General features: G+C 41.2%; 1 pseudogene; it reads right to left on the bottom strand.

Moving 5' to 3' along the window:
• Positions 1-7,386: 7,386 nt before the first annotated feature.
• LOC101392070 (olfactory receptor 1N1-like) lies at positions 7,387-8,316 on the bottom strand (annotated as a pseudogene).
• Positions 8,317-11,125: the final 2,809 nt, after the last annotated feature.

The raw sequence follows: 11,125 nt of genomic DNA, 5'->3' as shown, positions 1-11,125 counted from the left end.
TTCTTTTGTTGACATTCCCACTGAATTCATCCATTCTTCTCCCAAGATCCTTAAAACTCTTTGTTTGAACGTTCTGTCAAGTAGGTTGCTCATTTCTTTCTCACTTAGTTCCTTTTCTGGGGTTTTGTCCTGTTCCTTTACTTGGAACATATTCCTTTGCCTCCTCATCTTGCCACTTTCCCTGTGCTTGTGTCTATGTATTAGGTAGGTCAGCTATGTCTCCTGCTCTTGGAGAGTTGACCTTCATAAGTGATGCCTTATGAGGCCCAGCAGTGTGCTTCCCACAGTTCCAAATGTTCCAGGAGTGACCCCTATGTTGGCTACATGTGTCCTTCTGTTGTGGCATAGTTGCTCTTCTCATAGATGTCCAGGGATGCTGAGCCATGCCTTGGCCCACTTTTGTAATGCTCAGGTGCTTGTAGTTGTTATGGGCCTTTCAGTGTCTTTATCAGGTGTGGGGAGCGCAAGCACAGTTGGCTGCAAGTTCTAATAGCACGTTCCTGTTGCAGTATTTCTATTAAGTGAGTAGGTCCCCAGTGTGGCAGCTTGTTAGGCTAAGGGGCTTACAATTGCTATAAGCCTCCAGGCTTTAGGTCTCTTGTCAGCTCTCTGAGGATTGCAGTTGGGTGGGGTTGTCCTCAGGCATGGGAGCACCCAATCATTTCCAGGCTTTTGGAAGTGGGGAAAACCCCCTACATGGGTCTTTGAGAAGCACAAGTCTTCTGCAGCTGACAAGCCCCACTGCCCACAGGTCCACATACACAGTCAACACAGTGCTGCCCCGTGTGTGTACCTTGACCTCCTGAAGTGGAATCAGTCTCTCCAAGATGGGAACCCCACACACTCCACCACCACCCCACACTCTCCACCCACTCCTTGTGCATGCCCTGCCCCACTGAAGTGGGCTCAGTAGCCATGCTGCAGAGAATCCAGTCACCAATCTATGCAGGCCCACAAGTTGCCTGAGGGCTTGTTGTTGGGTGGGGCCAGTCCCTAGAGTGGGCTTCCTGCCCTGGCTGAGCTGGATTAGTGGGTGGGGCAGACCCTGGGCTAGCAGGCCCCAGTGAGAACTCCAATGGTGTCTGCCAGTGTCTGTGTCCGCACGCCGACACCAGGCCACAACCATGGCTGCCACCAATGTCCTAGTCCCTGGTGAGGTGTCACCTCTCACTGAGATGCACTCTGAGCCTATCAGGTGAGTCTCTTTTCACCAAAGGACTGTGCACTTTTCTTTCTGGTGTTTTTAGGTTGCTTTCTGAAACAGGCGAGTTTGTGTGTGGGCCTTTTAAGAGCGGGCTTTAATTTCTTTGTGAACAAGTTTTTCTGGATGTACTCCCCAGTGTTTGAGTAACAAGCAAAGTCAGATATTATTCCACTTGTCTTGATTGTGCTAGGTCCAAAAAATGCCTATAGCAGGGGCACTCCCTGGCTCAGGGCCCCACTCCTCCAGGGAAAGCTGCATATCTTTGGGCTGCGCCCAGGCGGCCATGAAGTGCTGCAGCTTGTGAGGGTGGCGTTTTTCCTCTCCAGAAGGGAATTTCTGCGTCTTCCACCTCAATTAGGATTGTCATTTGTTGCAGGAGTTCCTCTTATCCAGTTTTCAGTTCTGTCTCAGGGGTAATTTTTCCAAGAGTAGTTGTAAATTGGCTGTGTCCATGGGAGGAGGTGAGTTCACAGTCAGCCTACTCTGCCATCTTGACTTCTCTCCTGGAAATTAGTCATTTTTGACACTTCAGTTGACCCTTTTACATCCTTCTCAAAAGTGAACATTAATTCTTTCCAAGTGTAACAATTGACAGAACTTTCTCAGAGGAGAGAAATTTTAACATCACAGAACCAGGAGCTCAAGCTCTTAAATTTTAGCTTTGGACATCATTTGTATATATATATATAATTTCAACTCTGACATATGTAAACGTAAGAGTAAAAAAATCGTTTTTTGTCACACATGGAAAGCAGATTAAAGGGTCCACTAAAGAACTAGAATCACTTAGATTTTGAAAAAAAAATAAACCCAAGAGTTGGGTTGATTATCATCTTTGAATCCAAGAAGTTTTTTTTTTTAATTGATATTTTAATGGTTTCTAACATTGTCAAGTTTTGGGTTGTACATTTTTGTTTGTCCATCACCATATATATGACTCCCTTCACCCCTTGTGCCCACCCCCCACCCCCACTGCCCCTGGTAACCACAGTCCAGTTTTCTCTGTTCATGTGTTGGTTTATATTCCACATATGAGTGAGATCATACAGTGTTTGTCTTTCTCTTTCTGGCTTATTTCACTTAACATAATATGCTCCAGGCCCATCCATGTTGTTGCAAATGGGATGATTTTGTCTTTTTTTACGGCTGAGTAGTATTCCATTGTATATATATATACCACATTTTCTAAATCCAATCGTCAGTCGAGGGACTCTTAGGTTGCTTCCACTTCTTGGCTATGGTGAATAATGCTGCAATGAACATAGGGGTGCATAAACCTCTTTGGATTGTTGATTTCAGGTTCGTTGGATAGATTCCCAGTAGTGGGATGGCTGGATCATAGGGCATCTCTATTTTTAATTCTTTGAGGAATCTCCATACCGTTCTCCATAGAGGCTGCACCAATTTGCATTCCCACCAGCTGTGTATGAGAGTTCCTTTTTCTCTACATCCCTCTCCAACATTTGTTGTTTTTTGTCTTGATGATTATAGCCATTCTAACGGGCATGAGGTGGTATCTTAGTGTTGTTTTGATTTGCATTTCCCTGATGATTAGTGATGTTGAACATCTTTTCATGTGCCTATTGGCCATCTGTAGATCTTCCTTGGAGAAGTGTCTGTTCATTTCCTCTGCCCATTTTTTGATCGGGTTGTTTGTTTTTTTGTTGTTAAGTTGTGTAAGTTCTTTATATCTTATGGAGATCAACCCCTTGTCAGATGTATGTTTTGCAAATATTCTCTCCCAGCTGGTTGGTTGTCTGTTCATCTTGATTCTGGTTTCATTTGATCCAAGAAGTTTTTTTTAAGGAAGAAGCTATAAGTGAAATCAAGAGGGAAGTTAATCATACATAAAATTTAATTTATTTCTTATTAAAAATAATAAGTAAGAGTTAATACCAGAAAAATAGTCACGCTTTCCTTATCTCACAGATTCTGTCATTCTATAGCCATTTAGCTAGTTACCTACTCTATGTCAGGCTATACCTAGTCCTGGTCATACAGATTTTGATAAAGAAACGACGTCCATGCTAAAGAGGCGAACATTCTAGTTGTGTCAATACAGGCAAACTAAAAAATAGGTAAAAGTATAAAAAGTGCTTTAGTACAATGATACCACTAATTGTGTTTATTATGCATGATTACTGTGTGTCAGGCAATGTATTAAAAGCTTTATTTGTATTCTCTCTTTTAATCCTCATAATAATCCTATGAAGGATATACTGTTATTATATGTATTTTTAAGTTGAGGAAACTGAGGCTTAGAGACAACGACATAAGTATAATAAATGGGAGTAGCTCAAGGAAGGATATAGTTAATGCTGCCTGGATATCAGGAGAAGTTTTACAGGGGAAATATTTCTGCAGCTGGGTGTTGAAGGAGGCTCAGGATTATAACACACAACGGGAGAAACAGCAGTCTAGGTAGGTCTAAGCAGAAGGAACAGAATGAATCAGGGCATTGAAACAGCATGGTAGCAGGGAAATGTAAAAAATATTGGTGTTGCCAAAGCATGTGTGTGTGTGAGTTGAGGGAGCATCAGTCCACACCTCCTCGATCTCTCTTATGGGTCTTACTTTCACCCCTTTGTGAGCTCAGCTCCTAAGCAATGGGTATGAGGTGCTCTGAGTGTGTGTGTGTGGGCGCCCTCTGGCGGTGGCCAGCACCAGGTGCAGGAGCCCTCGGTTTCACTTTTTATTCAACTGTGTCTAACATCCCCTTCTACCCTTCTGCTCAGGTCGCTGCTTTCTCATAAAACACGGCCTCACCTCAGGAAGGAACCTTTGACTCTAGGAGGAAGAAAGACTTGGTCAAATCAGAAATCCGAGAAAGGCTTGCAATGCACAGTGACAGCTGACAGAGGGATACCGTTAGTGTCCTCGCCAGTCCACTGTTGGCAAACAGGGCCAGAAAAGCACTTCCACGTTGTTCCTTCCAGGAATGCAAGCAGCCACCTGAGCAAAAGGGTAGAAGGGGATGTGAGACACAGCTGAAGGAAATATGAACACGAGTGTGCCTCCACGTGCACCTCGACGCTGGCAGAGGGCGTCCCCACACTCGGAGAGCCCTGCGGACCTATCGCTCAGCAACCGCGAGGGTCATTGTGGGGACTCAGGCCACAGTTGCCTTGCATGTGCAGTTGGAGTGACAGTGCCTGTCTAGACAGGCAGACAAGAACTATATTGTGAAGAACTATACTGGCTAGGGTGCCCAGTTAGGGAGTTTAGATATTGCCTTGCAAGTGAAGTGGTGCCATTGGTTAGGAGTGGGGTGGAGTAGGTATTAAACCTGTGGAAGGTTATGTTAGTGTTTTAGAAAGATTACAGAAGTGACCACGTATGTGCAATGGATTGGAGAGCCTGGAAACAGGAGCTCAGTTAGAAGGTCACTGTACATCCAGGTAACAAATTATGTGTGCCTGAATGAAGACAAGGGAATGGGGCTAGAGAAGAGAATGGATGAACTAGGCAGGTATTGGTAATTGATGGGTGATTGATGGGAAGTAGACAGGTCTTGGTAATTGATGGGAAGTAGGTGGAAGAATAAAGGACTGTTCTTGATTTCTGGCTTTGTGAACTGATCTTTAGAGCAGTATGGGGGACTAGGCTCTTTGAATGCTTTTGATTAAGTTTAACAGTCTTAAGAAAGTGAGGAAACAAGTTTCTGACTACCTGATTTTTAAAAAAGCATTCCAAGCAAGAAGGCAAATTCCCTAAATAGACAAGGAGTGCCAGGAAGCTCTTCATCACTCCTTTGGGCTGATTCCATTTAAAAGCACATGCTACTCACCTTACATTACTGAAATGCAAAGATTTATAAATAATTTGTAATTCAGAGTAAATTAGTTTAATATCAACATCATATGAACTTTAGCTGAAATGGGCGACCTTCAAGGAATAGAAGTTCTAACTTAGGCAATTGGGGTGGGTGTAGTAAGATCTATTAAGGGAGGAATAAATTTGTAACTTTAAATAGAGCGGTAATTCTTTTGGCTGGGTGGGATCTAAGAATGTTAGACTACTGAACAGTCACGGGCAACAGTGCCCTTTGGTGGACCTTTGTATACTCTGTGCTGACCTAATTACTAACTACCCCAGAACAATATTGGGTAAATCAAAATGGACACCCAGTCTCATCTCCTAGTCTGTTTGGGCCTGTGAGAAAGAATTTAAATCCAACCGAGACAGGGTCAAAACATGCAATGCACTGCCCGTGGATTAAGATTCCCTGAGTGTCAGAATCTAGAAAGAAACTAGAAGGCTGTCTACAGAAAGCACCATCTAGAGAAACCAGAAAGTGAAGCTGATTGGGCCAGTCTGATTCAAGATACCAGAAGGGACAAGGCTTGCAGAGATGGTGTGAGACTGTATCCAATAATCTCACATCGAAGCCTCCCTCACGTCCACAAACTATGTCATCAGGGGCCTCAGGTCTCTGCCAGGGCACCCTCTCCTGAAAGAGCTGATTATGAGAAGTAGAGGATATTGTCTTCCAGTTCAAAGGATTCAAAGGACAGAAGCAAGCTAGAGGTCAGTGGCTCAGAGGAGACTGTCAGTGGTCCATAGTCTGTAGAACATTAGATGTCAATAGAATGAAAGAGAGTTCCAGACTAAGGAGATGGGAGCAGAGAACTCCAGACTTGCAACCAGCTCCTGCTCTGGTTATAGGAGAACACTCCCCTCACCCCATTAAAGGACTCCTAGAGAGAATATCTGGAAAAGTGACCTAGGGAAAAGACTAGAAGTCCCGTTCCAGGTCATCGAACAAATGGAAGCTTCAAGTACTAAGATGTGGCATGCTGCTCAAAGTGATTCACATTTGTACTCACCAAATGCTGAAGCCTGGGACAGTTTGACTCCACGAAAGATGCTCAATAAATATTTGTTGAAAAAATACAAAAATCATGACACATTTTAAGATAGGTTGAGTCTGAGAAACAGACTGCAGTGGGGAGGGGGATTTAGGGAGCCAGTGGACACTTTGTCATACCAGAGGGAAGTAAGAGAAAATTTTACAGCCCTTATTTTTTAAGAATAATATATTTTTATATTTAAAGGATTCTTTGAGGCAGAAGAAAATATATATGCCTTAAAACATAATTTTTCTATCTCTGCTAGTAATTTAAGCTGCTGTAATTACTAGCTCTGCTAGTAATTTTCTATCTCTGCTAGCAATTTAAACCAGCAGCTTAAATTTTGGATCTGAAGGCGAATAAGGAAAGAGAGTTGCAGTGTTCACACGTACTGGCCACCAAAAGGATGCTGGCATTGAACATTTCTGACCAGCACGGGAAAGAGGCAGCACAAGGAGCTCTAACATCCTTCCTGGTGAAATCTTGGGGAACCATGGGAAATGGGACAACCAGTTTGGAAATGTAAACAGTGAATTTCAATTTTCTGATGGGGAATTCTTGACCTATTCTGCACCTCCAGGGATGTAACCTCTATCTTTTATTTCTTTTGTCTTAACTTCCATTTAGTACTGTAAAAAAGACAGACATTCTCCAATTTTTTATTGCTGACAAATTAAAAATCTAGAATGAAAACATCATGAAAGCAGGGACTCTGTCGTGTTGTGTGCTATATCCTTGGCACCTATAAGAGCTCCCAGCACACAGTAGGTATCTAGTACATGTTTGTTGAAAGATTCAATCTCAGAGAAAATATTTTAAGACTTTTTGAGTGGGGAGGAACAATGGAGAGTGACAACAGTAATAATAATAATAGCTATTATTTTTTGGAAACCTACTGTTATAGTCCTGCCTTGCTTAACGATGGGGATACATTCTGAAAAATGTATCGGTGGACAATTTTGTCTTTGTGCGAACATCATAAAGTGTACTTACACAAAACTACATGGTACATCCTCCTACGCACCTAGGCTATATGGTACTAATCTTATGGGATCACTATCGTATATATGGCTCATCATTGACCGAAATATAGTTATGCAGCACATGACTGTATTAGCCACTATACTAGAGGCGCTTCATAGTTCATCTTAGTTAATCCTCCAAATCACCTTGTTAAATAGAAATTATCTCTATTTTATAAATGAGAAGGCTAAGGCTCAGAGATGTTAGGTAACAGGACTACAGGCTTATGGCTAGTATGTAGCAGACCCAAAACTGAAGCCAAGTTTGTCTGACTCCAAGACTATCTCTTTTCATTAAATGTTGCTATCACTATATCTTAGAGGAAACAATCCTCCTGCGACTGAGAAGCCTCTTAAGGTTCCCCTTCCTGTCCTTGTTCCTTAGGCTATAGATAAAGTGGTTCAACATAGGGGTCACCACTGTGTACACGGCAGCTGCTGCAAGGCCGTTCTCTTGAGAGGCAACACAGGTAGGCACTGAAGAGGATCCCATAGAACACACAGACAACACAGAGATGGGAACTGCAGGTGGAAAACGCCTTGTATCCCTCACCAGGGATTTGGACCCTCAGGATGGCCCATACAATGTGGATGTAAGAGATGACAATGTATATAAAGGGGACTATTAGTACCGTGCCTCCTAAGACAAAAATTGTCAACTCATTGATGTGGGTGTCAGAACACGATGACTTCAAGACAGGAGTTATGTGACAGAAAAAGTGAGCTATTTCCCCAACAATACAGAAGGACAGCCGAGCCATGAGGAGGGTGTGAGTCAGGGCAACAGTATGGGTGAGGACCCAGCACAATGCCAGTAGGAGGCCACAGACTTAGGGGCTCATGACTGAGAAATAGTGGAGAGGGTGGTAAATGGTCACACAGAGGTCATAGGCCATTACAATTAGGAAGAAGCTGTCCAGATCACCAAATATAAGAAAGAAATACATTTGAGTGAGGAAACTAGAATAGGACATGTTATGCTGCTGAGTTTGTACATTTACCAGCATCTTGATAACTGTGGAGGATGTTAAACTCATGTCAACAAAAGACAAGTTGGCCAAAAGAAGTACATGGGCATGTGGAGGTGTGGGTCAGAGCTGATAGCCAGGATGATGAGCACATTCCCAGTCAAGATGACAAGATTCATACACAGGAAAATTACAAAGAATAACTGCTGTTGCTCTGGTGACTCATATATTCCTCAGAGGAAAAATTCAGAGATGCTGGATGGGTTTTGCATGACTCTGTAGCATCTGGAAGCTAAAAAAGGTCAGTTGGAAAGCTAGATTTCAAAGACAACCTAACAACTGGGAGAAGATATTTGCAAATCATATATCTGATAAGGGGTTGATTTCCAAAATATATAAAGAATGCCTACAACTTAACAACAACATCAAACAAACAACCCAATTAAAAAATGTTCAGAGGGACTGAGCAGGCATTTTTTTCCCAAAGAAGATATACAGATGGCCAACAGGCACATGAAAAGATGCTCAACATCACTAATTATTAGGGAAATGCAATCAAAACTACAATGAGATGCCACCTTATGCCTATCAGAATGGCTATTATTAAAAAGACAAGAAATAACAAGTCTTGGAGAGGATGTGGAGAAAACGGAACACTCACTCACTACTGGTGGGAATGTAAACTTGCACAGCCACTCTGGAAAACAGTATAGAGATTCCTCAAAAAATTAAGAATAGAACTACCATATGATCCAGCTATTCCACTTCCAAGTATTTATCCAAAGGACATGAAAAAACTAATTTGAAAAGATATGTGCACCCTTATGTTCATTGCAGCATTATTCACAATAGCCAAGATTTGGAAATGACCTAGTGTCTTCATCAACAGATGAATAGGTAAAGAAGATGTGGTGTATACACACACACACACACACACACACACACACACACGCACACAATGGAATACTACTTCATAGAAAAAGATGAAGTCTTGCCATTCGCAACCACATGGATGGACCTTGAGGGCATTAGGCTAAGTGAAATAGGTGAGACAGAGAAAGCCAAATATCATATGATTTCACTTATATATGGAAGATAAACAACAACAATAAACACACAGAGACAGAGAATATATTGGTAGTTACCAGAGAGTAAGGGGGGGGGGGCGTGGACAAACATGGTGAAAGGGCACATTTTTATGGTGAGGGATGGCAATTAGACTTGGGGTGGTGAAAACAATATAGACTTACACAGAAATGGAAATATAATGATGTACACCTGAAATTTATGTAATGATATAAACCAATATTACCTCAAAAATTTTAATTACATAAAAAAAGAATGTCACATTTCTTCTAGAACCTAAATATGCTGACTCCCAAATCTTCCAACTCCAAACTCTCTCTTTAAATTTGTTTTCATTCCCAGTCCTTACTTCATCTTCAATCTGACCCTACTTCCTTCCTTTCTCTCTTTCTTAGGAATCTCATAGTTCTTTTCTTTCCTCTCTCTTTACCTCCAGTCCATCTTTTATACAGAGGATACTCTTCCAAGGAGGCTCTGGGCATGTTCATCTCTGGTATTCCCAAGCCTGGACGAGGTTTACAGCCACACATCAATTTCATCATTGCAGTAGCATGGATACATGAGTAGACTGAGGTGAGCTAAATCTCACATTCTCTTGTGAAGTAGCCCCAATGTCCATACAAAATTTTTCTTTTAAAAAATCCTCACAGTGCCATTTGAAATAACATGGTTGGAGCTCAGAGAAAGACAAATACTGTGTGACTTCACGTATATGTGAAAGATAACCAAACATATAGATAAGGAGGACAGATTAGTAGTTACTAGAGTAGGAGGGAGTGGGGAGAGGGTGAAATGGATAAACAGGCACACATTGATGGTCATGGATAAAAACTAAACTATTGGTGTTGAACATGATGCAGTCTATACAGAAACTGAAATATAATAATGTACACCTGAAATTTACACAATGTTATAAGCTAACATGACCTCAATAAAAATATCCCCACAATATCTCATTTCAGAGTGAAGAGAATATGAAGGACTCATGTCCCATTTTTCCTTGTCATTTCTTCTAAAATAGGAAATATGGTGTTCTACATTTTCCCCCGTGTTTGACTTTCTGTCATTGGCACCATCATTATCTTGTATTAACATTTACTAGCCACCTCTTATATGTCAGGCACTCTACTAAGCACTTCATACAGGTTGTCTCCTTTAATCCTTAATTACAGTAGGAAGCAGAGATCATTATTCTTACCATTGCATAGAGAAGAAACTGGGGCTAAGGATGTTTAAGTAATTTGCACAAGGACACACAGCTTGTTAATATTTGATACAGAATTCAAACTCATAACATTGGATGTCAGAGAATGCATCACCATCAACCAATACAGACAGAAAGTGATTTTCTATTACCACATTTATATTTAATCTCCCAATAGTTCTAGTTTAATAACTTTAGTCTCTCTTTCCCTTCCTATCTTGTATAGTTTCTTTTACAGAAGAACAATGAAGTTTAATAACTAGTAGAACCTACAAGATCATCTAGTCAAGAGGTCCCCAAACATTGGTCTATGGACCAATTTATCATAATCAAATGAGATGGTTGCTAAAAATACAGAATCCTCTGACCTACTGAGTTAAATTTTCTAAGATACAGTCTGGGTACCTGTATTTAAAAATGAAAACTAAAACTAAACCCTCCTCAGGTATTTTGATGCTCAATAGAAATTAAGAAAATTTCATTTAGTTCAACATTTCCATTTCATTCACAGATAAATAAGCTAAGGTTCAGAAAATGAAGTTACAGAAAAGATTCATCCTGTGACTTAGGGGAAGATATGGTACAAGATCCAAGGTATCCAGGCTCTTCAACTAGTACCCTTTCTGCTAAGTCAGAAATCTCTACTTTTGTCATTATTTTTTGTTATCAATATCTTACAGATCTAGATATGTTTCTTTCCCAATTTCTATCCAAACTGCACTCCTAAAGAAAAACTTACCTCCACATCGATAGATTTACTGAAGCATTGTTCATATTTTGAAGTTAATACT

The sequence above is a fragment of the Ceratotherium simum genome, chromosome 29 (genome assembly GCF_057802395.1).
Source record: "Ceratotherium simum simum isolate JZ-2026a chromosome 29, ASM5780239v1, whole genome shotgun sequence".
Taxonomy (NCBI): domain Eukaryota; kingdom Metazoa; phylum Chordata; class Mammalia; order Perissodactyla; family Rhinocerotidae; genus Ceratotherium; species Ceratotherium simum.
Note: the sequence above shows the minus strand (reverse complement) of the source record. Positions and strands in the feature narration are given on the sequence as shown.